This window comes from Acipenser ruthenus, chromosome 44, assembly GCF_902713425.1.
Source record: "Acipenser ruthenus chromosome 44, fAciRut3.2 maternal haplotype, whole genome shotgun sequence".
In the NCBI taxonomy this organism is placed as follows: domain Eukaryota; kingdom Metazoa; phylum Chordata; class Actinopteri; order Acipenseriformes; family Acipenseridae; genus Acipenser; species Acipenser ruthenus.
Window position 1 is genome coordinate 3,981,737 of NC_081232.1, and position 26,729 is coordinate 4,008,465.

General features: G+C 43.4%; 35 non-coding genes and 28 pseudogenes across 35 annotated transcripts; all 63 read left to right on the forward strand.

Moving 5' to 3' along the window:
* Window positions 1–93: 93 nt before the first annotated feature.
* Window positions 94–212, forward strand: LOC117967436 (5S ribosomal RNA). The gene has a single exon (XR_004662058.2). It is a non-coding gene; the product is annotated as a 5S ribosomal RNA (ribosomal RNA).
* A 100-nt stretch (window positions 213–312) lies between these two features.
* On the forward strand, window positions 313–431 carry LOC117967503 (5S ribosomal RNA). Its single transcript, XR_009313547.1, has one exon. It is a non-coding gene; the product is annotated as a 5S ribosomal RNA (ribosomal RNA).
* Window positions 432–739: 308 nt separating this feature from the next.
* On the forward strand, window positions 740–858 carry LOC117967538 (5S ribosomal RNA). The gene has a single exon (XR_004662084.2). It is a non-coding gene; the product is annotated as a 5S ribosomal RNA (ribosomal RNA).
* Window positions 859–972: 114 nt separating this feature from the next.
* LOC131714806 (5S ribosomal RNA) lies at window positions 973–1,081 on the forward strand (annotated as a pseudogene).
* A 100-nt stretch (window positions 1,082–1,181) lies between these two features.
* Window positions 1,182–1,300, forward strand: LOC131711418 (5S ribosomal RNA). Its single transcript, XR_009313301.1, has one exon. It is a non-coding gene; the product is annotated as a 5S ribosomal RNA (ribosomal RNA).
* Window positions 1,301–1,400: 100 nt separating this feature from the next.
* LOC131712790 (5S ribosomal RNA) lies at window positions 1,401–1,519 on the forward strand. The gene has a single exon (XR_009314679.1). It is a non-coding gene; the product is annotated as a 5S ribosomal RNA (ribosomal RNA).
* A 100-nt stretch (window positions 1,520–1,619) lies between these two features.
* LOC131716410 (5S ribosomal RNA) lies at window positions 1,620–1,728 on the forward strand (annotated as a pseudogene).
* Window positions 1,729–1,842: 114 nt separating this feature from the next.
* On the forward strand, window positions 1,843–1,961 carry LOC131716927 (5S ribosomal RNA). The gene has a single exon (XR_009315812.1). It is a non-coding gene; the product is annotated as a 5S ribosomal RNA (ribosomal RNA).
* A 114-nt stretch (window positions 1,962–2,075) lies between these two features.
* On the forward strand, window positions 2,076–2,194 carry LOC117967408 (5S ribosomal RNA). The gene has a single exon (XR_004662029.2). It is a non-coding gene; the product is annotated as a 5S ribosomal RNA (ribosomal RNA).
* A 100-nt stretch (window positions 2,195–2,294) lies between these two features.
* Window positions 2,295–2,413, forward strand: LOC117967529 (5S ribosomal RNA). Its single transcript, XR_004662075.2, has one exon. It is a non-coding gene; the product is annotated as a 5S ribosomal RNA (ribosomal RNA).
* Window positions 2,414–8,548: 6,135 nt separating this feature from the next.
* Window positions 8,549–8,667, forward strand: LOC131716171 (5S ribosomal RNA; annotated as a pseudogene).
* Window positions 8,668–8,767: 100 nt separating this feature from the next.
* Window positions 8,768–8,886, forward strand: LOC131716928 (5S ribosomal RNA). Its single transcript, XR_009315813.1, has one exon. It is a non-coding gene; the product is annotated as a 5S ribosomal RNA (ribosomal RNA).
* Window positions 8,887–8,986: 100 nt separating this feature from the next.
* Window positions 8,987–9,105, forward strand: LOC131717665 (5S ribosomal RNA). Its single transcript, XR_009316554.1, has one exon. It is a non-coding gene; the product is annotated as a 5S ribosomal RNA (ribosomal RNA).
* A 100-nt stretch (window positions 9,106–9,205) lies between these two features.
* LOC131714088 (5S ribosomal RNA) lies at window positions 9,206–9,323 on the forward strand (annotated as a pseudogene).
* A 100-nt stretch (window positions 9,324–9,423) lies between these two features.
* On the forward strand, window positions 9,424–9,542 carry LOC131710593 (5S ribosomal RNA). The gene has a single exon (XR_009312475.1). It is a non-coding gene; the product is annotated as a 5S ribosomal RNA (ribosomal RNA).
* A 100-nt stretch (window positions 9,543–9,642) lies between these two features.
* LOC131713879 (5S ribosomal RNA) lies at window positions 9,643–9,761 on the forward strand (annotated as a pseudogene).
* Window positions 9,762–9,875: 114 nt separating this feature from the next.
* Window positions 9,876–9,994, forward strand: LOC131712713 (5S ribosomal RNA). The gene has a single exon (XR_009314604.1). It is a non-coding gene; the product is annotated as a 5S ribosomal RNA (ribosomal RNA).
* A 114-nt stretch (window positions 9,995–10,108) lies between these two features.
* LOC131711900 (5S ribosomal RNA) lies at window positions 10,109–10,227 on the forward strand. The gene has a single exon (XR_009313789.1). It is a non-coding gene; the product is annotated as a 5S ribosomal RNA (ribosomal RNA).
* A 100-nt stretch (window positions 10,228–10,327) lies between these two features.
* Window positions 10,328–10,436, forward strand: LOC131716287 (5S ribosomal RNA; annotated as a pseudogene).
* A 100-nt stretch (window positions 10,437–10,536) lies between these two features.
* On the forward strand, window positions 10,537–10,645 carry LOC131714807 (5S ribosomal RNA; annotated as a pseudogene).
* A 114-nt stretch (window positions 10,646–10,759) lies between these two features.
* On the forward strand, window positions 10,760–10,878 carry LOC131711595 (5S ribosomal RNA). The gene has a single exon (XR_009313481.1). It is a non-coding gene; the product is annotated as a 5S ribosomal RNA (ribosomal RNA).
* A 100-nt stretch (window positions 10,879–10,978) lies between these two features.
* Window positions 10,979–11,087, forward strand: LOC131714808 (5S ribosomal RNA; annotated as a pseudogene).
* Window positions 11,088–11,201: 114 nt separating this feature from the next.
* LOC131715590 (5S ribosomal RNA) lies at window positions 11,202–11,310 on the forward strand (annotated as a pseudogene).
* A 100-nt stretch (window positions 11,311–11,410) lies between these two features.
* LOC131711596 (5S ribosomal RNA) lies at window positions 11,411–11,529 on the forward strand. The gene has a single exon (XR_009313482.1). It is a non-coding gene; the product is annotated as a 5S ribosomal RNA (ribosomal RNA).
* Window positions 11,530–11,629: 100 nt separating this feature from the next.
* Window positions 11,630–11,738, forward strand: LOC131714368 (5S ribosomal RNA; annotated as a pseudogene).
* Window positions 11,739–11,852: 114 nt separating this feature from the next.
* LOC131715597 (5S ribosomal RNA) lies at window positions 11,853–11,961 on the forward strand (annotated as a pseudogene).
* A 100-nt stretch (window positions 11,962–12,061) lies between these two features.
* On the forward strand, window positions 12,062–12,180 carry LOC131711351 (5S ribosomal RNA). Its single transcript, XR_009313235.1, has one exon. It is a non-coding gene; the product is annotated as a 5S ribosomal RNA (ribosomal RNA).
* Window positions 12,181–12,280: 100 nt separating this feature from the next.
* On the forward strand, window positions 12,281–12,389 carry LOC131716050 (5S ribosomal RNA; annotated as a pseudogene).
* A 114-nt stretch (window positions 12,390–12,503) lies between these two features.
* On the forward strand, window positions 12,504–12,612 carry LOC131715417 (5S ribosomal RNA; annotated as a pseudogene).
* Window positions 12,613–12,726: 114 nt separating this feature from the next.
* Window positions 12,727–12,835, forward strand: LOC131715465 (5S ribosomal RNA; annotated as a pseudogene).
* A 114-nt stretch (window positions 12,836–12,949) lies between these two features.
* On the forward strand, window positions 12,950–13,058 carry LOC131714809 (5S ribosomal RNA; annotated as a pseudogene).
* A 114-nt stretch (window positions 13,059–13,172) lies between these two features.
* Window positions 13,173–13,291, forward strand: LOC131716933 (5S ribosomal RNA). Its single transcript, XR_009315818.1, has one exon. It is a non-coding gene; the product is annotated as a 5S ribosomal RNA (ribosomal RNA).
* A 100-nt stretch (window positions 13,292–13,391) lies between these two features.
* LOC131714810 (5S ribosomal RNA) lies at window positions 13,392–13,500 on the forward strand (annotated as a pseudogene).
* A 114-nt stretch (window positions 13,501–13,614) lies between these two features.
* On the forward strand, window positions 13,615–13,733 carry LOC131714131 (5S ribosomal RNA; annotated as a pseudogene).
* Window positions 13,734–13,847: 114 nt separating this feature from the next.
* LOC131716375 (5S ribosomal RNA) lies at window positions 13,848–13,956 on the forward strand (annotated as a pseudogene).
* A 111-nt stretch (window positions 13,957–14,067) lies between these two features.
* Window positions 14,068–14,176, forward strand: LOC131715366 (5S ribosomal RNA; annotated as a pseudogene).
* Window positions 14,177–14,287: 111 nt separating this feature from the next.
* Window positions 14,288–14,406, forward strand: LOC131713411 (5S ribosomal RNA; annotated as a pseudogene).
* A 114-nt stretch (window positions 14,407–14,520) lies between these two features.
* On the forward strand, window positions 14,521–14,639 carry LOC117967445 (5S ribosomal RNA). The gene has a single exon (XR_009313063.1). It is a non-coding gene; the product is annotated as a 5S ribosomal RNA (ribosomal RNA).
* Window positions 14,640–14,739: 100 nt separating this feature from the next.
* LOC117967530 (5S ribosomal RNA) lies at window positions 14,740–14,858 on the forward strand. Its single transcript, XR_004662076.1, has one exon. It is a non-coding gene; the product is annotated as a 5S ribosomal RNA (ribosomal RNA).
* A 114-nt stretch (window positions 14,859–14,972) lies between these two features.
* LOC117967516 (5S ribosomal RNA) lies at window positions 14,973–15,091 on the forward strand. Its single transcript, XR_009313346.1, has one exon. It is a non-coding gene; the product is annotated as a 5S ribosomal RNA (ribosomal RNA).
* A 111-nt stretch (window positions 15,092–15,202) lies between these two features.
* LOC131715937 (5S ribosomal RNA) lies at window positions 15,203–15,311 on the forward strand (annotated as a pseudogene).
* Window positions 15,312–15,647: 336 nt separating this feature from the next.
* On the forward strand, window positions 15,648–15,786 carry LOC117967532 (5S ribosomal RNA; annotated as a pseudogene).
* Window positions 15,787–15,886: 100 nt separating this feature from the next.
* On the forward strand, window positions 15,887–16,015 carry LOC131713575 (5S ribosomal RNA; annotated as a pseudogene).
* Window positions 16,016–16,115: 100 nt separating this feature from the next.
* Window positions 16,116–16,234, forward strand: LOC131712632 (5S ribosomal RNA). Its single transcript, XR_009314523.1, has one exon. It is a non-coding gene; the product is annotated as a 5S ribosomal RNA (ribosomal RNA).
* A 114-nt stretch (window positions 16,235–16,348) lies between these two features.
* Window positions 16,349–16,467, forward strand: LOC131716929 (5S ribosomal RNA). Its single transcript, XR_009315814.1, has one exon. It is a non-coding gene; the product is annotated as a 5S ribosomal RNA (ribosomal RNA).
* Window positions 16,468–16,567: 100 nt separating this feature from the next.
* Window positions 16,568–16,686, forward strand: LOC117967534 (5S ribosomal RNA). The gene has a single exon (XR_004662080.2). It is a non-coding gene; the product is annotated as a 5S ribosomal RNA (ribosomal RNA).
* Window positions 16,687–16,786: 100 nt separating this feature from the next.
* On the forward strand, window positions 16,787–16,905 carry LOC131712634 (5S ribosomal RNA). Its single transcript, XR_009314525.1, has one exon. It is a non-coding gene; the product is annotated as a 5S ribosomal RNA (ribosomal RNA).
* A 100-nt stretch (window positions 16,906–17,005) lies between these two features.
* On the forward strand, window positions 17,006–17,124 carry LOC131709748 (5S ribosomal RNA). Its single transcript, XR_009311610.1, has one exon. It is a non-coding gene; the product is annotated as a 5S ribosomal RNA (ribosomal RNA).
* Window positions 17,125–17,224: 100 nt separating this feature from the next.
* Window positions 17,225–17,343, forward strand: LOC131713249 (5S ribosomal RNA; annotated as a pseudogene).
* A 100-nt stretch (window positions 17,344–17,443) lies between these two features.
* Window positions 17,444–17,562, forward strand: LOC131716930 (5S ribosomal RNA). The gene has a single exon (XR_009315815.1). It is a non-coding gene; the product is annotated as a 5S ribosomal RNA (ribosomal RNA).
* A 100-nt stretch (window positions 17,563–17,662) lies between these two features.
* Window positions 17,663–17,781, forward strand: LOC117967422 (5S ribosomal RNA). The gene has a single exon (XR_004662043.2). It is a non-coding gene; the product is annotated as a 5S ribosomal RNA (ribosomal RNA).
* A 114-nt stretch (window positions 17,782–17,895) lies between these two features.
* Window positions 17,896–18,004, forward strand: LOC131715249 (5S ribosomal RNA; annotated as a pseudogene).
* A 100-nt stretch (window positions 18,005–18,104) lies between these two features.
* On the forward strand, window positions 18,105–18,223 carry LOC131716931 (5S ribosomal RNA). Its single transcript, XR_009315816.1, has one exon. It is a non-coding gene; the product is annotated as a 5S ribosomal RNA (ribosomal RNA).
* A 100-nt stretch (window positions 18,224–18,323) lies between these two features.
* On the forward strand, window positions 18,324–18,442 carry LOC117967463 (5S ribosomal RNA). Its single transcript, XR_009314195.1, has one exon. It is a non-coding gene; the product is annotated as a 5S ribosomal RNA (ribosomal RNA).
* Window positions 18,443–18,750: 308 nt separating this feature from the next.
* LOC117967509 (5S ribosomal RNA) lies at window positions 18,751–18,869 on the forward strand. The gene has a single exon (XR_009312088.1). It is a non-coding gene; the product is annotated as a 5S ribosomal RNA (ribosomal RNA).
* Window positions 18,870–18,983: 114 nt separating this feature from the next.
* On the forward strand, window positions 18,984–19,092 carry LOC131714811 (5S ribosomal RNA; annotated as a pseudogene).
* A 100-nt stretch (window positions 19,093–19,192) lies between these two features.
* Window positions 19,193–19,311, forward strand: LOC131711419 (5S ribosomal RNA). The gene has a single exon (XR_009313302.1). It is a non-coding gene; the product is annotated as a 5S ribosomal RNA (ribosomal RNA).
* Window positions 19,312–19,411: 100 nt separating this feature from the next.
* On the forward strand, window positions 19,412–19,530 carry LOC131712791 (5S ribosomal RNA). The gene has a single exon (XR_009314680.1). It is a non-coding gene; the product is annotated as a 5S ribosomal RNA (ribosomal RNA).
* A 100-nt stretch (window positions 19,531–19,630) lies between these two features.
* LOC131716411 (5S ribosomal RNA) lies at window positions 19,631–19,739 on the forward strand (annotated as a pseudogene).
* A 114-nt stretch (window positions 19,740–19,853) lies between these two features.
* LOC131712900 (5S ribosomal RNA) lies at window positions 19,854–19,972 on the forward strand. The gene has a single exon (XR_009314787.1). It is a non-coding gene; the product is annotated as a 5S ribosomal RNA (ribosomal RNA).
* Window positions 19,973–20,072: 100 nt separating this feature from the next.
* Window positions 20,073–20,191, forward strand: LOC131711598 (5S ribosomal RNA). The gene has a single exon (XR_009313484.1). It is a non-coding gene; the product is annotated as a 5S ribosomal RNA (ribosomal RNA).
* A 6,135-nt stretch (window positions 20,192–26,326) lies between these two features.
* On the forward strand, window positions 26,327–26,445 carry LOC117967506 (5S ribosomal RNA; annotated as a pseudogene).
* Window positions 26,446–26,545: 100 nt separating this feature from the next.
* Window positions 26,546–26,664, forward strand: LOC131716932 (5S ribosomal RNA). Its single transcript, XR_009315817.1, has one exon. It is a non-coding gene; the product is annotated as a 5S ribosomal RNA (ribosomal RNA).
* The last annotated feature ends 65 nt before the right edge of the window (window positions 26,665–26,729 follow it).

Below are 26,729 nucleotides of genomic sequence, written 5' to 3' on the forward strand. Positions count from 1 at the left end.
TTACAATTGAAATGTGTGGACGACAAAAGGAAATTTTGGAGGAATCACCCCCAGCTCACTAAACATAAAAGTCATGAAAGCAGAAATGCAATCGCCTGCGGCCACACCACCTTGAATAAGCCTGATCTCGTCTGATCTCAGAAGCTAAGCAATGTTGGGCTTGGTTAGTACTTGGATGGGAGACCACCTGGGAATATCAAGTGCTGCAGGCATTACATTTTACAATTGAAATGTGTGGAGGACAAAAGGAAATTTTGGAGGAATCACCCCCAGCTCACTAAACATAAAAGTCATGAAAGCAGAAATGCAATCGCCTGCGGCCACACCACCTTGAATAAGCCTGATCTCGTCTGATCTCAGAAGCTAAGCAATGTTGGGCTTGGTTAGTACTTGGATGGGAGACCACCTGGGAATATCAAGTGCTACAGGCATTACATTTTACAATTGAAATGTGTGGAGGACAAAAGGAAATTTTGGAGGAATCACCCCCAGCTCACTAAACATAAAAGTCATGAAAGCAGAAATGCAATCGCCTGCGGCCACACCACCTTGAATAAGCCTGATCTCGTCTGATCTCAGAAGCTAAGTAAAGTTGGACTTGGATGGGAGACCACCTGGGAATATCAAGTGCTGCAGGCATTACATTTCACAATAGAAATGTGTGGAGGACAAAAGGAAATTTTGGAGGAATCACCCCCAGCTCACTAAACATAAAAGTCATGAAAGCAGAAATGCAATCGCCTGCGGCCACACCACCTTGAATAAGCCTGATCTCGTCTGATCTCAGAAGCTAAGCAATGTTGGGCTTGGTTAGTACTTGGATGGGAGACCACCTGGGAATGTCAAGTGCTGCAGGCATTACATTTTTGTAATTACATTTTACAATTGAAATGTGTGGAGGACAAAAGGAAATTTTGGAGGAATCACCCCCAGCTCACTAAACATAAAAGTCATGAAAGCAGAAATGCAATCGCCTGCGGCCACACCACCTTGAATAAGCCTGATCTCAGAAGCTAAGCAATGTTGGGCTTGGTTAGTACTTGGATGGGAGACCACCTGGGAATATCAAGTGCTGCAGGCATTACATTTTACAATCGAAATGTGTGGAGGACAAAAGGAAATTTTGGAGGAATCACCCCCAGCTCACTAAACATAAAAGTCATGAAAGCAGAAATGCAACCGCCCGCGGCCACACCACCTTGAATAAGCCTGATCTCGTCTGATCTCAGAAGCTAAGCAATGTTGGGCTTGGTTAGTACTTGGATGGGAGACCACCTGGGAATATCAAGTGCTGCAGGCATTACATTTTACAATTGAAATGTGTGGAGGACAAAAGGAAATTTTGGAGGAATCACCCCCAGCTCACTAAATATAAAAGTCATGAAAGCAGAAATGCAATCGCCTGCGGCCACACCACCTTGTATAAGCCTGATCTCGTCTGATCTCAGAAGCTGAGCAATGTTGGGCTTGGTTAGTACTTGGATGGGAGACCACCTGGGAATATCAAGTGCTGCAGGCATTACATTTTACAATTGAAATGTGTGGAGGACAAAAGGAAATTTTGGAGGAATCACCCCCAGCTCACTAAACATAAAAGTCATGAAAGCAGAAATGCAATCGCCTACGGCCACACCACCTTGAATAAGCCTGATCTCAGAAGCTAAGCAATGTTGGGTTTGGTTAGTACTTGGATGGGAGACCACCTGGGAATATCAAGTGCTGCAGGCATTACATTTTTGTAATTACTTTTTACAATTGAAATGTGTGGAGGACAAAAGGATATTTTGGAGGAATCACCCCCAGCTCACTAAACATAAAAGTCATGAAAGCAGAAATGCAATCGCCTGCGGCCACACCACCTTGAATAAGCCTGATCTCGTCTGATCTCAGAAGCTAAGCAATGTTGGGCTTGGTTAGTACTTGGATGGGAGACCACCTGGGAATATCAAGTGCTGCAGGCATTACATTTTTGTAATTACATTTTACAATTGAAATGTGTGGAGGACAAAAGGAAATTTTGGAGGAATCACCCCCAGCTCACTAAACATAAAAGTCATGAAAGCAGAAATGCAATCGCCTGCAGCCACACCACCTTGAATAAGCCTGAACTCGTCTGATCTCAGAAGCTAAGCAATGTTGGGCTTGGTTAGTACTTGGATGGGAGACCACCTGGGAATATTAAGTGCTGCAGGCATTACATTTAACAATTGAAATGTGTGGAGGACAAAAGGAAATTTTGGAGGAATCACCCCCAGCTCACTAAACATAAAAGTCATGAAAGCAGAAATGCAATCGCCTGCGGCCACACCACCTTGAATAAGCCTGATCTCGCCTGATCTCAGAAGCTAAGCAATGTTGGGCTTGGTTAGTACTTGGATGGGAGACCACCTGGGAATATCAAGTGCTGCAGGCATTACAATTGAAATGTGTGGAGGACAAAAGGAAACATAAAAGTCATGAAAGCAGAACTGCAACCGTCTGCGGCCACACTGTGGTGGAATTTTCTGCATACAACCGAGCAGGCACCGGTCCCGTACTGAGGGAATGATTGAGACAGAGACAAGTTGGAGCAACTCATACTTTATTAGTCTGCAGACTGGAGCATTCAACAGAGTGTCACAGACTCTGCAAGCAACCGCAAAGAAAGCTCAAAATACACTAAGTCAAACAGTTCCTTATATAATCAGTTTTTGCACAGAGTTCATGACTTGTGGTAATTCTTATCTCCCTTAGTCAGCTCAAACCAACCTTGTGGTATTCTTGATACTGTTGTCTACCGACTTTTCTGATTGGTTGATTTTTCTAGTTGCTAGGGAGAGAGTGTCTATCAGGTCCCACAAAGTTGATTCTCGCAATACAAGAATATTAGCTAAGTGACTGGGGAGAAAAGAGGAATTATCGCTGTCTCAAAATATTATCATTTGAGACAGTGTCCTATTCTCATGTCGCTGACTCATGCACTTCTCTGAAAACAGGGCTGCTGACCCTTGGCCACATTCCAGTGTGTTAGTTCAACATTGTAAATCTAATACTTTGTTAACATCAAACTTCATATAATATCATTATTCAGGTTATACAAATCACAGAGATCACCCAAACATATTAGATTAGAACTCTTCGTGCGATTATTCTATCATTCTTCTATCACATTCCCTCCTTTTGTAAATATTATTACAACTATTGTTAGATAGAATAATTATACAACATCGTCAGCCTGAAAGGGTTATTATCTTCATTGCACAGGTTCTCAGTAGTAAGCAGTGGCATAGTTAGATGGTGTCCAATGCTTTGGTGCACAGTTTCTTGATGCATATTACAAACAACATTGGCTAGCCCTGTAAGTGATCTCTTGTTTCTTTAAACACATATTTCAAATAACAGACAATAACATAGCAATAAGCAGTACCAATAATGAAATAAGCGAGGACGCATGTCCTGCTACACTCCACTAGTCAGCCCAGTCCACTCCAGCACTTTCTCCAGCTAATCCACATAGGATATCCCACCCGCATAATTGGGCATCTGCTAATATTAGTTGACCAGTGTTGCCCGCCAGCGACACCTGCACTCTAGCTATCACTACTCTTGAGTGAACATCCATAAGCTGTGTTACTGTGTGCCAATGCCATCAGCATACCTGTATGATTAATTGTCTTCATCCATTCTTCAGCATCTTTGTTAATGCCTGTGATGTTAATAAGTGGAGTGGGGTGCATGCTCAGGTGTCCCACAGTCACAACACCCTGCGGGTGAAAACACACAGCCGGCGACATGAGGCATACCTGGCCGCTACTTCCCACCCCCATGCTTGAGGTGATTACACACCATGTTCCATTCCTCATCTGAGTGCATCTTTCGGACCCTAGCTTTGGGTGTACCATTGCTTCCATCATTTACATTGACAGGTTAAGGCTGCCAGCATGGTCACACAGAACAGCATCACCAAATTCAATATACTCAGTGGTCTTGAAGTACAGGGTGGCATTTTGGGCACACTGACCAACCCATGTCTATTTGTGGGACGATAACCTATGTTCCAATTACTACCCCTAGGTTACTGACATTGATCCCGGTACTGTGGTGGACCCGACCGGTGGTATGTGGCACTATTAAAATAAAACAAATATCTTCATCACATCGTTCAGTACATATCAGTATCCGGTCATATCCCACGCAACACCTGTTCTCTCCAAGCTGTCAAATTTACATCTTCAATTATTGCGTCAACCGTCTTTCACCAGTCATTTGTTCAGCCATGGCCAATCTCTGAATAGCATCGCCTGTTTCAGAAACTGGCCATGGTTTTCATTGTCCTGCTGTATATTATATATGGAATTGAGGCCTGAATTCACAGCCCCGAACCACCCAGCAATGTCGTCAATCAGACCCCTCCTTTGACGGCCACCTGTGTTACGTTGGTAAGTATCCAATTCACGATTAAAGGTTTTATTCAAAATTTAGTTAATAGTCTAAACTCACCACACCTTTTGGTGTATTGTCGTTTGATATCTTTAATGTTTATTCTTACCAACGTTTACAACCAGGTTACTCCCATCACAAATGGTTTTGCCCTCCCCACAGCTAGCAATCTGTCTGGGGGAGAGGGCATTAGTGGGGGACATTGAGTGGAGTGGAACTGTGGCTTCATACCTCCCATACACCATGTATTTTCACAAGTACCATCACACACACTGTGTGCACATTAACACATGTCCAATTGCTTGTTGCATTAGTTTGTTCCTGTTGTCACTGTTTGGCACAGTTTTCTCGTCCAGAGACAGTCCACCTCCAATGACGCATAACTGCTTACAGTTCGGTTGCATATTGACTCATACTGGACCCCTCCCACTGTTATATCACAAGTAGGACAAGTTCAAACTGTGCTGGAGTCATTGCATTATTCTGGCTTATCAAACACACAGGTTGCCAAGTTCCCTCTATGTCACTCTCGAAGGGAAGTGGTCTTTGTTTCCATCCATTACCCTGTCGTTGTCTAAGGATTCACGTGCAGTTCTTCCAGGGGGCCCCCAAAGCTTGTCTCTCTGCACACGCCTCATTCCACGCCCAGAGGTGTGGAATCCTCTCCGACTCTGGAATGACATAATACCTGGAACACAAATCATGTTACTGTCCGTTGCTGCTCCCGCTGTCTGTGGAAAGAGATATACCATTAGTTTCAGGATATTCAGTGTCAGCAAATTCAAACTGAGATGTATCCACGCGATGGTACCGTTTGGTCTGTGTCCAATGTACTCACTTAACCCCATGTAGGAGCTTCACTGCTACATTAGTTTGTGTCACCATCAGCACTATGTACTAACCAAACCATTGACATCTCTTTTCCCTCCTTGTGTCTATTTTGTGTGTCTATAATAGACTGCTGTTTCTTGCCCGGATCCTTAATAGACCCGTCGGCACTCAACCTGTTTTTTCGTCTGTCCTTTTTTTTTTTATCAATGCATTCCGTTTCTATCTGTGCAAGTATAACAAAATATATCTACTGACACAGCTGCTGTTTTGTGGTTAACAGGAAACCGCACTGCTTCCTTAGCTGGCTTGTTCACTTTTTCGTTGCCTAAAGACAAAAAATCTGTTCCTTGACTGTGTGCTTTCACTTTAGCTGACTGTGTGGTTTGTCCAGTTCTTTTACTTGGTCCTATAACGAAACAATCACCTATGCCCGAGATTACCACAATTGTCACATTTAGGCTTCTGCCCCTGTTTGCAATCTGACCTTTTATGTCCCACTTTACCACAGCTCTGACATGCTCCATCAAATGGTACAGCACTTATTTTCATTTTTATATTCCTTTTGTCTGTTTACAACTGCTACTGCCCAATTCATTACTCTTTCGTATGCGTTCCCTGGGTTTAGTTTACCCCCAGCTCAATTGCCTTCTGCAAATGTGGACCCAGTCCACTAATTAATACCTGTACAAACACTTGATCTGACTCATTTGGTCAACACTTCCTTCCTGTTGCTCTACCTTAGTCAGATAATCTTTAGTTGCATTTTTGCATTTAATCTTTGGCAGACATGCTCCTAATGACTGCTTTTCTAACACCGTTAATGCATAAACCGTCATTTCCTTTTCCCCATTGTGCTTCTCACGGCGTCTTACTAATGTTGCAACTTTATTTTATTTTTTCTACAGGATAATTTCAATCGGTTCCTGCTGCAATAAACCACTGTCTTGTTTATGTGACGCCCATGCATCTGGGTAAACTGCACAGACTGTTCCCCATTTATTCTTCTCTAACAGTTTCCAAATTATTTATACTTAATATGTCGCTCAGAGGAAAACTCGGCTTCTCACACTACAGGTCGTTTTAGCTAAGGGACCCTAGTCTCTACAATCGCACTTTTTCCCTCTGAGCCATACCCCTTCTTTTTACATCCACACACACACACTCAACCAGACCCGGGTCACTCAATCACATCTCACAAGGAATTCCAGTTACACAACAATGCCGCAATCGGCAAAACACTAGACCTTACATGCCCGTCTACTGGGACATAATTTACCCTCTGTCAAGTCTCAAGTCGGGTCCAGCAAACACCCACGAGTGCTTTAAATACTTAGTCGAAGTACAAACTCAACTGTTAGCGACTGGATCCACTAAATATTGGGGATGGTAATTAAACATACTCATCCTCCTTGGACAGTCAGTAACAGACAAGCCAGCGCGACAATTAATTGCAAATTGTTTATTATGTTAAATCTGTAGTGGGGTCTTTTGGAAGGACTCAACGTGACAGCCTGTAGCGCCAATCTTATAAACTTTTAATATGCAGCGCGAAGGAAGTCAGCAAGTGCATTCAAAATACAATTCTGACATTCACACTCAATATAAACCACATGTGCACATAAACAGATAAACAAACAGAAAGGAACAAACACAAAAGATGGACTATTAGTTCAGTAGCTTTTTTTAGGAACAAGTTATTACTTCAATTCACTTCATGAACGATAATCATTCCTGGGATTTCAACAACCATTTACCTTACACAGAACTCCCAGTCCGTTTCTATAATGAGCTACGTTACTTGCACTTAATGTTCCTCTCAAGGAGAAACTTGTCCTGGCATTTTACGTAGCACCAGATCCTCCAAACTCAATATAAATCGCCCATTTATTGTAATATTTTCCTTTAAAACAAGAATCTACCATTCATTCTAGTCCACTTAATACGAAAACTTTTCAGACAAACACGCGAAACACTCAAGATCTCATCATCATCCCGAGCACTCCACAATAAGACGTCTATTTAATTTTGGTTCCCTACCCTGTACTAGTACAAGCCACTGTGGCTTTCTTCGTTAGATCACAACCTGCGCATCCCGTGCAGTGCTATGACAGTTCTCTCATAATCTGCCTCACCGTCGTGGGGGTTAGTGATCACAGCCTCACAGTGCTCTGACTACTTGGTCTCCTGTGTAGTGCCAGCAACAGCTTCCGAAAACTGCTCTGCTCACAGGGTCAGCCTTGTAGTTCTCTGGGGTCTGCCCTGACCACTCGGTCTCCTGTGTATCGCACAGGGTCAGCCTTGTAGTTCTCTGGGGGCCTGCCCTGACCACTTGGTCTCCTGTGTAGTGTGAGCAATAGCTTCCATAAACTATGCTACTCACAGGGTCAGCCTTGTAGTTCTCTGGGGGCTTTTCCTAATCAAATCGCTGGTCCAGATTGTCTCTACTCACCGCCTCAGCAGGGCTGTTTTGTTCGGGATCCTTTATCCGCCTCACTGACGCCCCCAGCCAGATTCGGAGCGGACTCCGCCAACCCTCTTAGTTGCGGGCGTCCTGACCCAAGTTTAAGGATTAGGTCTCACCAGTGATTTACTCCGTTTCCCGGGACGATCAGTGGACGGAGTTCAGGATCCCATCCTCGTCGCCATATATGTGGTGGAATTTTCTGCATACAACCCAGCAGGCACCGGTCCCGTACTGAGGGAACGATTGAGACAGAGACAAGTTGGATCAACTCATACTTTATTAGTCTGCAGACTGGAGCATTCAACAGAGTGTCACAGACTCTGCAAGCAACCGCAAAGAAAGCTCAAAATACACTTTGTCAAACAGTTCCTTATATAATCAGTTTTTGCACAGAGTTCATGACTTGTGGTAATTCTTATCTCCCTTAGTCAGCTCAAACCAACCTTGTGGTATTCTTGATACTGTTGTCTACCGACTTTTCTGATTGGTTGATTTTTCTAGTTGCTAGGGAGAGAGTGTCTATCAGGTCCCACAAAGTTGATTCTCGCAATACAAGAATATTAGCTAAGTGACTGGGGAGAAAAGAGGAATTATCGCTGTCTCAAAATATTATCATTTGAGACAGTGTCCTATTCTCATGTCGCTGACTCATGCACTTCTCTGAAAACAGGGCTGCTGACCCTTGGCCACATTCCAGTGTGTTAGTTCAACATTGTAAATCTAATACTTTGTTAACATCAAACTTCATATAATATCATTATTCAGGTTATACAAATCACAGAGATCACCCAAACATATTAGATTAGAACTCTTCATGCGATTATTCTATCATTCTTCTATCACAACACCACCTTGAATAAGCCTGATCTCGTCTGATCTCAGAAGCTAAGCAATGTTGGGCTTGGTTAGTACTTGGATGGGAGACCACCTGGGAATATCAAGTGCTGCAGGCATTACATTTTACAATTGAAATGTGTGGAGGACAAAAGGAAATTTTGGAGGAATCACCCCCAGCTCACTAAACATAAAAGTCATGAAAGCAGAAATGCAATCGCCTGCGGCCACACCACCTTGAATAAGCCTGATCTCGTCTGATCTCAGAAGCTAAGCAATGTTGGGCTTGGTTAGTACTTGGATGGGAGACCACCTGGGAATATCAAGTGCTGCAGGCATTACATTTTACAATTGAAATGTGTGGAGGACAAAAGGAAATTTTGGAGGAATCACCCCCAGCTCACTAAACATAAAAGTCATGAAAGCAGAAATGCAATCGCCTGCGGCCACACCACCTTGAATAAGCCTGATCTCATCTGATCTCAGAAGCTAAGCAATGTTGGGCTTGGTTAGTACTTGGATGGGAGACCACCTGGGAATATCAAGTGCTGCAGGCATTACATTTTACAATTGAAATGTGTGGAGGACAAAAGGAAATTTTGGAGGAATCACCCCCAGCTCACTAAACATAAAAGTCATGAAAGCAGAAATGCATTCGCCTGCGGCCACACCACCTTGAATAAGCCTGATCTCGTCTGATCTAGAAGCTAAGCAATGTTGGGCTTGGTTAGTACTTGGATGGGAGACCACCTGGGAATATCAAGTGCTGCAGGCATTACATTTTACAATTGAAATGTGTGGAGGACAAAAGGAAATTTTGGAGGAATCACCCCCAGCTCACTAAACATAAAAGTCATGAAAGCAGAAATGCAATCGCCTGCGGCCACACCACCTTGAATAAGCCTGATCTCGTCTGATCTCAGAAGCTAAGCAATGTTGGGCTTGGTTAGTACTTGGATGGGAGACCAACTGGGAATATCAAGTGCTGCAGGCATTACATTTTACAATTGAAATGTGTGGAGGACAAAAGGAAATTTTGGAGGAATCACCCCCAGCTCACTAAACATAAAAGTCATGAAAGCAGAAATGCAATCGCCTGCGGCCACACCACCTTGAATAAGCCTGATCTCGTCTGATCTCAGAAGCTAAGCAGTGTTGGGCTTGGTTACTACTTGGATGGGAGACCACCTGGGGATATCAAGTGCTGCAGGCATTACATTTTTGTAATTACATTTTACAATTGAAATGTGTGGAGGACAAAAGGAAATTTTGGAGGACTCACCCCCAGCTCACTAAACATAAAAGTCATGAAAGCAGAAATGCAATCGCCTGCGGCCACACCACCTTGAATAAGCCTGATCTCGTCTGATCTCAGAAGCTAAGCAGTGTTGGGCTTGGTTACTACTTGGATGGGAGACCACCTGGGAATATCAAGTGCTGCAGGCATTACATTTTTGTAATTACATTTTACAATTGAAATGTGTGGAGGACAAAAGGAAATTTTGGAGGAATCACCCCCAGCTCACTAAACATAAAAGTCATGAAAGCAGGAATGCAATCTCCTGCGGCCACACCACCTTGAATAAGCCTGATCTCGTCTGATCTCAGAAGCTAAGCAATGTTGGGCTTGGTTAGTACTTGGATGGGAGACCACCCGGGAATATCAAGTGCTGCAGGCATTACATTTTACAATTGAAATGTGTGGAGGACAAAAGGAAATTTTGGAGGAATCACCCCCAGCTCACTAAACATAAAAGTCATGAAAGCAGAAATGCAATCGCCTGCGGCCACACCACCTTGAATAAGTCTGATCTCAGAAGCTAAGCAATGTTGGGCTTGGTTAGTACTTGGATGGGAGACCACCTGGGAATATCAAGTGCTGCAAGCATTACATTTTACAATTGAAATGTGTGGAGGACAAAAGGAAATTTTGGAGGAATCACCCCCAGCTCCCTAAACATAAAAGTCATGAAAGCAGAAATGCAATCGCCTGCGGCCACACCACCTTGAATAAGCCTGATCTCAGAAGCTAAGCAATGTTGGGCTTGGTTAGTACTTGGATGGGAGACCACCTGGGAATATCAAGTGCTGCAGGCATTACATTTTTGTAATTACATTTTACAATTGAAATGTGTGGAGGACAAAAGGAAATTTTGGAGGAATCACCCCCAGCTCACTAAACATAAAAGTCATGAAAGCAGAAATGCAATCGCCTGCGGCCACACCACCTTGAATAAGCCTGATCTCGCCTGATCTCAGAAGCTAAGCAATGTTGGGCTTGGTTAGTACTTGGATGGGAGACCACCTGGGAATATCAAGTGCTGCAGGCATTACATTTTACAATTGAAATGTGTGGAGGACAAAAGGAAATTTTGGAGGAATCACCCCCAGCTCACTAAACATAAAAGTCATGAAAGCAGAAATGCAATCGCCTGCGGCCACACCACCTTGAATAAGCCTGATCTCAGAAGCTAAGCAATGTTGGGCTTGGTTAGTACTTGGATGGGAGACCACCTGGGAATATCAAGTGCTGCAGGCATTACATTTTTGTAATTACATTTTACAATTGAAATGTGTGGAGGCCAAAAGGAAATTTTGGAGGAATCACCCCCAGCTCACTAAACATAAAAGTCATGAAAGCAGAAATGCAATCTCCTGCGGCCACACCACCTTGAATAAGCCTGATCTCAGAAGCTAAGCAATGTTGGGCTTGGTTAGTACTTGGATGGGAGACCACCTGGGAATATCAAGTGCTGCAGGCATTACATTTTACAATTGAAATGTGTGGAGGACAAAAGGAAATTTTGGAGGAATCACCCCCAGCTCACTAAACATAAAAGTCATGAAAGCAGAAATGCAATCGCCTGCGGCCACACCACCTTGAATAAGCCTGATCTCGCCTGATCTCAGAAGCTAAGCAATGTTGGGCTTGGTTAGTACTTGGATGGGAGACCACCTGGGAATATCAAGTGCTGCAGGCATTACATTTTACAATTGAAATGTGTGGAGGACAAAAGGAAATTTTGGAGGAATCACCCCCAGCTCACTAAACATAAAAGTCATGAAAGCAGAAATGCAATCGCCTGCGGCCACACCACCTTGAATAAGCCTGATCTCAGAAATTAAGCAATGTTGGGCTTGGTTAGTACTTGGATGGGAGACCACCTGGGAATATCAAGTGCTGCAGGCATTACATTTTTGTAATTACATTTTACAATTGAAATGTGTGGAGGACAAAAGGAAATTTTGGAGGAATCACCCCCAGCTCACTAAACATAAAAGTCATGAAAGCAGAAATGCAGTCGCCTGCGGCCACACTACCTTGAATAAGCCTGATCTCAGAAGCTAAGCAATGTTGGGCTTGGTTAGTACTTGGATGGGAGACCACCTGGGAATATCAAGTGCTGCAGGCATTACATTTTACAATTGAAATGTGTGGAGGACAAAAGGAAATTTTGGAGGAATCACCCCCAGCTCACTAAACATAAAAGTCATGAGAGCAGCAATGCAATCGCCTGCGGCCACACCACCTTGAATAAGCCTGATCTCGTCTGATCTCAGAAGCTAAGCAATGTTGGGCGTGGTTAGTACTTGGATGGGAGACCACCTGGGAATATCAAGTGCTGCAGGCATTACATTTTACAATTGAAATGTGTGGAGGACAAAAGGAAATTTTAGAGGAATCACCCCCAGCTCACTAAACATAAAAGTCATGAAAGCAGAAAAGCAATCGCCTGCGGCCACACCACCTTGAATAAGCCTGTTCTCAGAAGCTAAGCAATGTTGGGCTTGGTTAGTACTTGGATGGGAGACCACCTGGGAATATCAAGTGCTGCAGGCATTACATTTTTGTAATTACATTTTACAATTGAAATGTGTGGAGGACAAAAGGAAATTTTGGAGGAATCACCCCCAGCTCACTAAACATAAAAGTCATGAAAGCAGAAATGCAATCGTCTGCGGCCACACCACCTTGAATAAGCCTGATCTCAGAAGCTAAGCAATGTTGGGCTTGGTTAGTACTTGGATGGGAGACCACCTGGGAATATCAAGTGCTGCAGGCATTACATTTTTGTAATTACATTTTACAATTGAAATGTGTGGAGGACAAAAGGAAATTTTAGAGGAATCACCCCCAGCTCACTAAACATAAAAGTCATGAAAGCAGAAAAGCAATCGCCTGCGGCCACACCACCTTGAATAAGCCTGATCTCAGAAGCTAAGCAATGTTGGGCTTGGTTAGTACTTGAATGGGAGACCACCTGGGAATATCAAGTGCTGCAGGCATTACATTTTTGTAATTACATTTTACAATTGAAATGTGTGGAGGACAAAAGGAAATTTTGGAGGAATCACCCCCAGCTCACTAAACATAAAAGTCATGAAAGCAGAAATGCAATCGCCTGCGGCCACACCACCTTGAATAAGCCTGATCTCAGAAGCTAAGCAATGTTGGGCTTGGTTAGTACTTGGATGGGAGACCACCTGGGAATATCAAGTGCTGCAGGCATTACATTTTTGTAATTACATTTTACAATTGAAATGTGTGGAGGACAAAAGGAAATTTTGGAGGAATCACCCCCAGCTCACTAAACATAAAAGTCATGAAAGCAGAAATGCAATCGCCTGCGGCCACACCACCTTGAATAAGCCTGATCTCGTCTGATCTCAGAAGCTAAGCAATGTTGGGCTTGATTAGTACTTGGATGGGAGACCACCTGGGAATATCAAGTGCTGCAGGCATTACATTTTACAATTGAAATGTGTGGAGGACAAAAGGAAATTTTAGAGGAATCACCCCCAGCTCACTAAACATAAAAGTCATGAAAGCAGAAAAGCAATCGCCTGCGGCCACACCACCTTGAATAAGCCTGATCTCAGAAGCTAAGCAATGTTGGGCTTGGTTAGTACTTGGATGGGAGACCACCTGGGAATATCAAGTGCTGCAGGCATTACATTTTTGTAATTACATTTTACAATTGAAATGTGTGGAGGACAAAAGGATATTTTAGAGGAATCACCCCCAGCTCACTAAACATAAAAGTCATGAAAGCAGAAAAGCAATCGCCTGTGGCCACACCACCTTGAATAAGCCTGATCTTGTCTGATCTCAGAAGCTAAGCAATGTTGGGCTTGGTTAGTACTTGGATGGGAGACCACCTGGGAATATCAACTGCTGCAGGCATTACATTTTTGTAATTACATTTTACAATTGAAATGTGTGGAGGACAAAAGTATATTTTAGAGGAATCACCCCCAGCTCACTAAACATAAAAGTCATGAAAGCAGAAAAGCAATCGCCTGCGGCCACACCACCTTGAATAAGCCTGCTCTCAGAAGCTAAGCAATGTTGGGCTTGGTTAGTACTTGGATGGGAGACCACCTTGGAATATCAAGTGCTGCAGGCATTACATTTTTGTAATTACATTTTACAATTGAATTGTGTGGACAAAAGGAAATTTTGGAGGAATCACCCCCAGCTCACTAAACATAAAAGTCATGAAAGCAGAAATGCAATCGCCTGCAGCCACACCACCTTGAATAAGCCTGATCTCAGAAGCTAAGCAATGTTGGGCTTGGTTAGTACTTGGATGGGAGACCACATGGGAATATCAAGTGCTGCAGGCATTACATTTTTGTAATTACATTTTACAATTGAAATGTGTGGACAAAAGGAAATTTTGGAGGAATCACCCCCAGCTCACTAAACATAAAAGTCATGAAAGCAGAAATGCAATCGCCTGCGGCCACACCACCTTGAATAAGCCTGATCTCGTCTGATTTCAGAAGCTAAGCAATGTTGGGCTTGGTTTGTACTTGGATGGGAGACCACCTGGGAATATCAAGTGCTGCAGGTATTACATTTTTGTAATTACATTTTACAATTGAAATGTGTGGAGGACAAAAGGAAATTTTGGAGGAATCACCCCCAGCTCACTAAACATAAAAGTCATGAAAGCAGAAATGCAATTGCCTGCGGCCACACCACCTTGAATAAGCCTGATCTCGTCTGATCTCAGAAGCTAAGCAGTGTTGGGCTTGGTTAGTACTTGAATGGGAGACCACCTGGGAATATCAAGTGCTGCAGGCATTACATTTTATAATTGAAATGTGTGGAGGACAAAAGGAAATTTTGGAGGAATCACCCCCAGCTCACTAAACATAAAAGTCATGAAAGCAGAAATGCAATCGCCTGCGGCCACACCACCTTGAATAAGCCTGATCTCGTCTGATCTCAGAAGCTAAGCAATGTTGGGCTTGGTTAGTACTTGGATGGGAGACCACCTGGGAATATCAAGTGCTGCAGGCATTACATTTTTGTAATTACATTTTACAATTGAAATGTGTGGAGGACAAAAGGAAATTTTGGAGGAATCACCCCCAGCTCACTAAACATAAAAGTAATGAAAGCAGAAATGCAATCGCCTGCGGCCACACCACCTTGAATAAGCCTGATCTCGTCTGATCTCAGAAGCTAAGCAATGTTGGGCATGGTTAGTACTTGGATGGGAGACCACCTGGGAATATCAAGTGCTGCAGGCATTACATTTTTGTAATTACATTTTACAATTGAAATGTGTGGACAAAAGGAAATTTTGGAGGAATCACCCAAAGCTCACTAAACATAAAAGTAATGAAAGCAGAAATGCAATCGCCTGCAGCCACACCGCCTTGAATAAGTCTGATCTCAGAAGCTAAGCAATGTTGGGCTTGGTTAGTACTTGGATGGGAGACCACCTGGGAATATCAAGTGCTGCAGGCATTATGTATTTGTAATTACATTTTACTATTGAAATGTGTGGAGGACAAAATGATATTTTGGAGGAATCACCCCCAGCTCACTAAACATAAAAGTCATGAGCGCAGAAATGCAATCGCCTGCGGCCACACCACCTTGAATAAGCCTGATCTCGTCTGATCTCAGAAGCTAAGCAAAGTTGTACTTGGATGGGTGACTGCCTGGTAATATCAAGTGCTGCAGGCATTACATTTTTGTAATTACATTTTACAATTGAAATGTGTGGAGGACAAAAGGAAATTTTGGAGGAATCACCCCCAGCTCACTAAACATAAAAGTCATGAAAGCAGAAATGCAATCACCTGCGGCCACACTACCTTGAATAAACCTGATCTCGTCTGATCTCGTCTGATCTCGCCTGATCTCAGAAGCTAAGCAATGTTGGGCTTGGTTAGTACTTGGATGGGAGACCACCTGGGAATATCAAGTGCTGCAGGCATTACATTTTACAATTGAAATGTGTGGAGGACAAAAGGAAATTTTGGAGGAATCACCCCCAGCTCACTAAACATAAAAATCATGAAAGCAGAAATGCAATCGCCTGCGGCCACACCACCTTGAATAAGCGTGATCTCGCCTGATCTCGTCTGATCTCAGAAGCTAAGCAATGTTGGGCTTGGTTAGTACTTGGATGGGAGACCATCTGGGAATATCAAGTGCTGCAGGCATTACATTTTACAATTGAAATGTGTGGAGGACAAAAGGAAATTTTGGAGGAATCACCCCCAGCTCACTAAACATAAAAGTCATGAAAGCAGAAATGCAATCGCCTGCGGCCACACCACCTTGAATAAGCCTGATCTCGTCTGATCTCAGAAGCTAAGCAATGTTGTGCTTGGTTAGTACTTGGATGGGAGACCACCTGGGAATATCAAGTGCTGCAGGCATTATATTTTTGTAATTACATTTTACAATTGAAATGTGTGGAGGACAAAAGGAAATTTTGGAGGAATCACCCCCAGCTCACTAAACATAAAAGTCATGAAAGCAGAAATGCAATCGCCTGCGGCCACACCACCTTGAATAAGCCTGATCTCGTCTGATCTCAGAAGCTAAGCAATGTTGGGCTTGGTTAGTACTTGGATGGGAGACCACCTGGGAATATCAAGTGCTGCAGGCATTACATTTTACAATTGAAATGTGTGGAGGACAAAAGGAAATTTTGGAGGAATCACCCCCAGCTCACTAAACATAAAAGTCATGAAAGCAGAAATGCAATCGCCTGCGGCCACACCACCTTGAATAAGCCTGATCTCGTCTGATCTCAGAAGCTAAGCAATGTTGGGCTTGGTTAGTACTTGGATGGGAAACCACCTGGGAATATCAAGTGCTGCAGGCATTACATTTTACAATTGAAATGTGTGGAGGACAAAAGGAAATTTTGGAGGAATCACCCATAGCTCACTAAACATAAAAGTCATGAAAGCAGAAATGCAATCGCCTGCGGCCACACCACCTTGAATAAGCCTGATCTCGTCTGATCTCAGAAGCTAAGCAATGTTGTGCTTGGTTAGTACTTGGATGGGAGACCACCTGGGAATATCAAGTGCTGCAGGCATTATATTTTACAATTGAAATGTGTGGAGGACAAAAGGAAATTTTGGAGGAATCACCCCCAGCTCACTAAACATAAAAGTCATGAAAGCAGAAATGCAATCGCCTGCGGCCACACCACCTTGAATAAGCCTGATCTCGTCTGATCTCAGAAGCTAAGCAATGTTGGGCTTGGTTAGTACTTGGATGGGAGACCACCTGAGAATATCAAGTGCTGCAGGCATTACATTTTACAATTGAAATGTGTGGAGGACAAAAGGAAATTTTGGAGGAATCACCCCCAGCTCACTAAACATAAAAGTCATGAAAGCAGAAATGCAATCGCCTGCGGCCACACCACCTTGAATAAGCCTGATCTCGTCTGATTTCCGAAGCTAAGCAATGTTGGGCTTGGTTAGTACTTGGATGGGAGACCACCTGGGAATATCAAGTGCTGCAGGCATTACATTTTACAATTGAAATGTGTGGAGGACAAAAGGAAATTTTGGAGGAATCACCCCCAGCTCACTAAACATAAAAGTCATGAAAGCAGAAATGCAATCGCCTGCGGCCACACCACCTTGAATAAGCCTGATCTCGTCTGATCTCAGAAGCTAAGCAATGTTGGGCTTGGTTAGTACTTGGATGGGAGACCACCTGGGAATATCAAGTGCTGCAGGCATTACATTTTACAATTGAAATGTGTGGAGGACAAAAGGAAATTTTGGAGGACTCACCCCCAGCTCACTAAACATAAAAGTCATGAAAGCAAAAATGCAATCGCCTGCGGCCACACCACCTTGAATAAGCCTGATCTCGTCTGATCTCAGAAGCTAAGCAATGTTGGGCTTGGTTAGTACTTGGATGGGAGACCACCTGGGAATATCAAGTGCTGCAGGCATTACATTTTTGTAATTACATTTTACAATTGAAATGTGTGGAGGACAAAAGGAAATTTTGGAGGAATCACCCCCAGCTCACTAAACATAAAAGTCATGAAAGCAGAAATGCAATCGCCTGCGGCCACACCACCTTGAATAAGCCTGATCTCAGAAGTTAAGCAGTGTTGGGCTTGGTTAGTACTTGGATGGGAGACCACCTGGGAATATCAAGTGCTGCAGGCATTACATTTTACAATTGAAATGTGTGGACGACAAAAGGAAATTTTGGAGGAATCACCCCCAGCTCACTAAACATAAAAGTCATGAAAGCAGAAATGCAATCGCCTGCGGCCACACCACCTTGAATAAGCCTGATCTCGTCTGATCTCAGAAGCTAAGCAATGTTGGGCTTGGTTAGTACTTGGATGGGAGACCACCTGGGAATATCAAGTGCTGCAGGCATTACATTTTACAATTGAAATGTGTGGAGGACAAAAGGAAATTTTGGAGGAATCACCCCCAGCTCACTAAACATAAAAGTCATGAAAGCAGAAATGCAATCGCCTGCGGCCACACCACCTTGAATAAGCCTGATCTCGTCTGATCTCAGAAGCTAAGCAATGTCGGGCTTGGTTAGTACTTGGATGGGAGACCACCTGGGAATATCAAGTGCTACAGGCATTACATTTTACAATTGAAATGTGTGGAGGACAAAAGGAAATTTTGGAGGAATCACCCCCAGCTCACTAAACATAAAAGTCATGAAAGCAGAAATGCAATCGCCTGCGGCCACACCACCTTGAATAAGCCTGATCTCGTCTGATCTCAGAAGCTAAGTAAAGTTGGACTTGGATGGGAGACCACCTGGGAATATCAAGTGCTGCAGGCATTACATTTCACAATAGAAATGTGTGGAGGACAAAAGGAAATTTTGGAGGAATCACCCCCAGCTCACTAAACATAAAAGTCATGAAAGCAGAAATGCAATCGCCTGCGGCCACACCACCTTGAATAAGCCTGATCTCGTCTGATCTCAGAAGCTAAGCAATGTTGGGCTTGGTTAGTACTTGGATGGGAGACCACCTGGGAATGTCAAGTGCTGCAGGCATTACATTTTTGTAATTACATTTTACAATTGAAATGTGTGGAGGACAAAAGGAAATTTTGGAGGAATCACCCCCAGCTCACTAAACATAAAAGTCATGAAAGCAGAAATGCAATCGCCTGCGGCCACACCACCTTGAATAAGCCTGATCTCAGAAGCTAAGCAATGTTGGGCTTGGTTAGTACTTGGATGGGAGACCACCTGGGAATATCAAGTGCTGCAGGCATTACATTTTACAATCGAAATGTGTGGAGGACAAAAGGAAATTTTGGAGGAATCACCCCCAGCTCACTAAACATAAAAGTCATGAAAGCAGAAATGCAACCGCCCGCGGCCACACCACCTTGAATAAGCCTGATCTCGTCTGATCTCAGAAGCTAAGCAATGTTGGGCTTGGTTAGTACTTGGATGGGAGACCACCTGGGAATATCAAGTGCTGCAGGCATTACATTTTACAATTGAAATGTGTGGAGGACAAAAGGAAATTTTGGAGGAATCACCCCCAGCTCACTAAATATAAAAGTCATGAAAGCAGAAATGCAATCGCCTGCGGCCACACCACCTTGTATAAGCCTGATCTCGTCTGATCTCAGAAGCTGAGCAATGTTGGGCTTGGTTAGTACTTGGATGGGAGACCACCTGGGAATATCAAGTGCTGCAGGCATTACATTTTACAATTGAAATGTGTGGAGGACAAAAGGAAATTTTGGAGGAATCACCCCCAGCTCACTAAACATAAAAGTCATGAAAGCAGAAATGCAATCGCCTACGGCCACACCACCTTGAATAAGCCTGATCTCAGAAGCTAAGCAATGTTGGGTTTGGTTAGTACTTGGATGGGAGACCACCTGGGAATATCAAGTGCTGCAGGCATTACATTTTTGTAATTACATTTTACAATTGAAATGTGTGGAGGACAAAAGGAAATTTTGGAGGAATCACCCCCAGCTCACTAAACATAAAAGTCATGAAAGCAGAAATGCAATCGCCTGCAGCCACACCACCTTGAATAAGCCTGAACTCGTCTGATCTCAGAAGCTAAGCAATGTTGGGCTTGGTTAGTACTTGGATGGGAGACCACCTGGGAATATTAAGTGCTGCAGGCATTACATTTAACAATTGAAATGTGTGGAGGACAAAAGGAAATTTTGGAGGAATCACCCCCAGCTCACTAAACATAAAAGTCATGAAAGCAGAAATGCAATCGCCTGCGGCCACACCACCTTGAATAAGCCTGATCTCGCCTGATCTCAGAAGCTAAGCAATGTTGGGCTTGGTTAGTACTTGGATGGGAGACCACCTGGGAATATCAAGTGCTGCAGGCATTACAATTGAAATGTGTGGAGGACAAAAGGAAACATAAAAGTCATGAAAGCAGAACTGCAACCGTCTGCGGCCACACTGTGGTGGAATTTTCTGCATACAACCGAGCAGGCACCGGTCCCGTACTGAGGGAACGATTGAGACAGAGACAAGTTGGAGCAACTCATACTTTATTAGTCTGCAGACTGGAGCATTCAACAGAGTGTCACAGACTCTGCAAGCAACCGCAAAGAAAGCTCAAAATACACTAAGTCAAACAGTTCCTTATATAATCAGTTTTTGCACAGAGTTCATGACTTGTGGTAATTCTTATCTCCCTTAGTCAGCTCAAACCAACCTTGTGGTATTCTTGATACTGTTGTCTACCGACTTTTCTGATTGGTTGATTTTTCTAGTTGCTAGGGAGAGAGTGTCTATCAGGTCCCACAAAGTTGATTCTCGCAATACAAGAATATTAGCTAAGTGACTGGGGAGAAAAGAGGAATTATCGCTGTCTCAAAATATTATCATTTGAGACAGTGTCCTATTCTCATGTCGCTGACTCATGCACTTCTCTGAAAACAGGGCTGCTGACCCTTGGCCACATTCCAGTGTGTTAGTTCAACATTGTAAATCTAATACTTTGTTAACATCAAACTTCATATAATATCATTATTCAGGTTATACAAATCACAGAGATCACCCAAACATATTAGATTAGAACTCTTCGTGCGATTATTCTATCATTCTTCTATCACATTCCCTCCTTTTGTAAATATTATTACAACTATTGTTAGATAGAATAATTATACAACATCGTCAGCCTGAAAGGGTTATTATCTTCATTGCACAGGTTCTCAGTAGTAAGCAGTGGCATAGTTAGATGGTGTCCAATGCTTTGGTGCACAGTTTCTTGATGCATATTACAAACAACATTGGCTAGCCCTGTAAGTGATCTCTTGTTTCTTTAAACACATATTTCAAATAACAGACAATAACATAGCAATAAGCAGTACCAATAATGAAATAAGCGAGGACGCATGTCCTGCTACACTCCACTAGTCAGCCCAGTCCACTCCAGCACTTTCTCCAGCTAATCCACATAGGATATCCCACCCGCATAATTGGGCATCTGCTAATATTAGTTGACCAGTGTTGCCCGCCAGCGACACCTGCACTCTAGCTATCACTACTCTTGAGTGAACATCCATAAGCTGTGTTACTGTGTGCCAATGCCATCAGCATACCTGTATGATTAATTGTCTTCATCCATTCTTCAGCATCTTTGTTAATGCCTGTGATGTTAATAAGTGGAGTGGGGTGCATGCTCAGGTGTCCCACAGTCACAACACCCTGCGGGTGAAAACACACAGCCGGCGACATGAGGCATACCTGGCCGCTACTTCCCACCCCCATGCTTGAGGTGATTACACACCATGTTCCATTCCTCATCTGAGTGCATCTTTCGGACCCTAGCTTTGGGTGTACCATTGCTTCCATCATTTACATTGACAGGTTAAGGCTGCCAGCATGGTCACACAGAACAGCATCACCAAATTCAATATACTCAGTGGTCTTGAAGTACAGGGTGGCATTTTGGGCACACTGACCAACCCATGTCTATTTGTGGGACGATAACCTATGTTCCAATTACTACCCCTAGGTTACTGACATTGATCCCGGTACTGTGGTGGACCCGACCGGTGGTATGTGGCACTATTAAAATAAAACAAATATCTTCATCACATCGTTCAGTACATATCAGTATCCGGTCATATCCCACGCAACACCTGTTCTCTCCAAGCTGTCAAATTTACATCTTCAATTATTGCGTCAACCGTCTTTCACCAGTCATTTGTTCAGCCATGGCCAATCTCTGAATAGCATCGCCTGTTTCAGAAACTGGCCATGGTTTTCATTGTCCTGCTGTATATTATATATGGAATTGAGGCCTGAATTCACAGCCCCGAACCACCCAGCAATGTCGTCAATCAGACCCCTCCTTTGACGGCCACCTGTGTTACGTTGGTAAGTATCCAATTCACGATTAAAGGTTTTATTCAAAATTTAGTTAATAGTCTAAACTCACCACACCTTTTGGTGTATTGTCGTTTGATATCTTTAATGTTTATTCTTACCAACGTTTACAACCAGGTTACTCCCATCACAAATGGTTTTGCCCTCCCCACAGCTAGCAATCTGTCTGGGGGAGAGGGCATTAGTGGGGGACATTGAGTGGAGTGGAACTGTGGCTTCATACCTCCCATACACCATGTATTTTCACAAGTACCATCACACACACTGTGTGCACATTAACACATGTCCAATTGCTTGTTGCATTAGTTTGTTCCTGTTGTCACTGTTTGGCACAGTTTTCTCGTCCAGAGACAGTCCACCTCCAATGACGCATAACTGCTTACAGTTCGGTTGCATATTGACTCATACTGGACCCCTCCCACTGTTATATCACAAGTAGGACAAGTTCAAACTGTGCTGGAGTCATTGCATTATTCTGGCTTATCAAACACACAGGTTGCCAAGTTCCCTCTATGTCACTCTCGAAGGGAAGTGGTCTTTGTTTCCATCCATTACCCTGTCGTTGTCTAAGGATTCACGTGCAGTTCTTCCAGGGGGCCCCCAAAGCTTGTCTCTCTGCACACGCCTCATTCCACGCCCAGAGGTGTGGAATCCTCTCCGACTCTGGAATGACATAATACCTGGAACACAAATCATGTTACTGTCCGTTGCTGCTCCCGCTGTCTGTGGAAAGAGATATACCATTAGTTTCAGGATATTCAGTGTCAGCAAATTCAAACTGAGATGTATCCACGCGATGGTACCGTTTGGTCTGTGTCCAATGTACTCACTTAACCCCATGTAGGAGCTTCACTGCTACATTAGTTTGTGTCACCATCAGCACTATGTACTAACCAAACCATTGACATCTCTTTTCCCTCCTTGTGTCTATTTTGTGTGTCTATAATAGACTGCTGTTTCTTGCCCGGATCCTTAATAGACCCGTCGGCACTCAACCTGTTTTTTCGTCTGTCCTTTTTTTTTTTATCAATGCATTCCGTTTCTATCTGTGCAAGTATAACAAAATATATCTACTGACACAGCTGCTGTTTTGTGGTTAACAGGAAACCGCACTGCTTCCTTAGCTGGCTTGTTCACTTTATCGTTGCCTAAAGACAAAAAATCTGTTCCTTGACTGTGTGCTTTCACTTTAGCTGACTGTGTGGTTTGTCCAGTTCTTTTACTTGGTCCTATAACGAAACAATCACCTATGCCCGAGATTACCACAATTGTCACATTTAGGCTTCTGCCCCTGTTTGCAATCTGACCTTTTATGTCCCACTTTACCACAGCTCTGACATGCTCCATCAAATCGTACAGCACTTATTTTCATTTTTATATTCCTTTTGTCTGTTTACAACTGCTACTGCCCAATTCATTACTCTTTCGTATGCGTTCCCTGGGTTTAGTTTACCCCCAGCTCAATTGCCTTCTGCAAATGTGGACCCAGTCCACTAATTAATACCTGTACAAACACTTGATCTGACTCATTTGGTCAACACTTCCTTCCTGTTGCTCTACCTTAGTCAGATAATCTTTAGTTGCATATTTGCATTTAATCTTTGGCAGACATGCTCCTAATGACTGCTTTTCTAACACCGTTAATGCATAAACCGTCATTTCCTTTTCCCCATTGTGCTTCTCACGGCGTCTTACTAATGTTGCAACTTTATTTTATTTTTTCTACAGGATAATTTCAATCGGTTCCTGCTGCAATAAACCACTGTCTTGTTTATGTGACGCCCATGCATCTGGGTAAACTGCACAGACTGTTCCCCATTTATTCTTCTCTAACAGTTTCCAAATTATTTATACTTAATATGTCGCTCAGAGGAAAACTCGGCTTCTCACACTACAGGTCGTTTTAGCTAAGGGACCCTAGTCTCTACAATCGCACTTTTTCCCTCTGAGCCATACCCCTTCTTTTTACATCCACACACACACACTCAACCAGACCCGGGTCACTCAATCACATCTCACAAGGAATTCCAGTTACACAACAATGCCGCAATCGGCAAAACACTAGACCTTACATGCCCGTCTACTGGGACATAATTTACCCTCTGTCAAGTCTCAAGTCGGGTCCAGCAAACACCCACGAGTGCTTTAAATACTTAGTCGAAGTACAAACTCAACTGTTAGCGACTGGATCCACTAAATATTGGGGATGGTAATTAAACATACTCATCCTCCTTGGACAGTCAGTAACAGACAAGCCAGCGCGACAATTAATTGCAAATTGTTTATTATGTTAAATCTGTAGTGGGGTCTTTTGGAAGGACTCAACGTGACAGCCTGTAGCGCCAATCTTATAAACTTTTAATATGCAGCGCGAAGGAAGTCAGCAAGTGCATTCAAAATACAATTCTGACATTCACACTCAATATAAACCACATGTGCACATAAACAGATAAACAAACAGAAAGGAACAAACACAAAAGATGGACTATTAGTTCAGTAGCTTTTTTTAGGAACAAGTTATTACTTCAATTCACTTCATGAACGATAATCATTCCTGGGATTTCAACAACCATTTACCTTACACAGAACTCCCAGTCCGTTTCTATAATGAGCTACGTTACTTGCACTTAATGTTCCTCTCAAGGAGAAACTTGTCCTGGCATTTTACGTAGCACCAGATCCTCCAAACTCAATATAAATCGCCCATTTATTGTAATATTTTCCTTTAAAACAAGAATCTACCATTCATTCTAGTCCACTTAATACGAAAACTTTTCAGACAAACACGCGAAACACTCAAGATCTCATCATCATCCCGAGCACTCCACAATAAGACGTCTATTTAATTTTGGTTCCCTACCCTGTACTAGTACAAGCCACTGTGGCTTTCTTCGTTAGATCACAACCTGCGCATCCCGTGCAGTGCTATGACAGTTCTCTCATAATCTGCCTCACCATCGTGGGGGTTAGTGATCACAGCCTCACAGTGCTCTGACTACTTGGTCTCCTGTGTAGTGCCAGCAACAGCTTCCGAAAACTGCTCTGCTCACAGGGTCAGCCTTGTAGTTCTCTGGGGTCTGCCCTGACCACTCGGTCTCCTGTGTATCGCACAGGGTCAGCCTTGTAGTTCTCTGGGGGCCTGCCCTGACCACTTGGTCTCCTGTGTAGTGTGAGCAATAGCTTCCATAAACTATGCTACTCACAGGGTCAGCCTTGTAGTTCTCTGGGGGCTTTTCCTAATCAAATCGCTGGTCCAGATTGTCTCTACTCACCGCCTCAGCAGGGCTGTTTTGTTCGGGATCCTTTATCCGCCTCACTGACGCCCCCAGCCAGATTCGGAGCGGACTCCGCCAACCCTCTTAGTTGCGGGCGTCCTGACCCAAGTTTAAGGATTAGGTCTCACCAGTGATTTACTCCGTTTCCCGGGACGATCAGTGGACGGAGTTCAGGATCCCATCCTCGTCGCCATATATGTGGTGGAATTTTCTGCATACAACCCAGCAGGCACCGGTCCCGTACTGAGGGAACGATTGAGACAGAGACAAGTTGGATCAACTCATACTTTATTAGTCTGCAGACTGGAGCATTCAACAGAGTGTCACAGACTCTGCAAGCAACCGCAAAGAAAGCTCAAAATACACTTTGTCAAACAGTTCCTTATATAATCAGTTTTTGCACAGAGTTCATGACTTGTGGTAATTCTTATCTCCCTTAGTCAGCTCAAACCAACCTTGTGGTATTCTTGATACTGTTGTCTACCGACTTTTCTGATTGGTTGATTTTTCTAGTTGCTAGGGAGAGAGTGTCTATCAGGTCCCACAAAGTTGATTCTCGCAATACAAGAATATTAGCTAAGTGACTGGGGAGAAAAGAGGAATTATCGCTGTCTCAAAATATTATCATTTGAGACAGTGTCCTATTCTCATGTCGCTGACTCATGCACTTCTCTGAAAACAGGGCTGCTGACCCTTGGCCACATTCCAGTGTGTTAGTTCAACATTGTAAATCTAATACTTTGTTAACATCAAACTTCATATAATATCATTATTCAGGTTATACAAATCACAGAGATCACCCAAACATATTAGATTAGAACTCTTCATGCGATTATTCTATCATTCTTCTATCACAACACCACCTTGAATAAGCCTGATCTCGTCTGATCTCAGAAGCTAAGCAATGTTGGGCTTGGTTAGTACTTGGATGGGAGACCACCTGGGAATATCAAGTGCTGCAGGCATTACATTTTACAATTGAAATGTGTGGAGGACAAAAGGAAATTTTGGAGGAATCACCCCCAGCTCACTAAACATAAAAGTCATGAAAGCAGAAATGCAATCGCCTGCGGCCACACCACCTTGAATAAGCCTGATCTCGTCTGATCTCAGAAGCTAAGCAATGTTGGGCTTGGTTAGTACTTGGATGGGAGACCACCTGGGAATATCAAGTGCTGCAGGCATTACATTTTACAATTGAAATGTGTGGAGGACAAAAGGAAATTTTGGAGGAATCACCCCCAGCTCA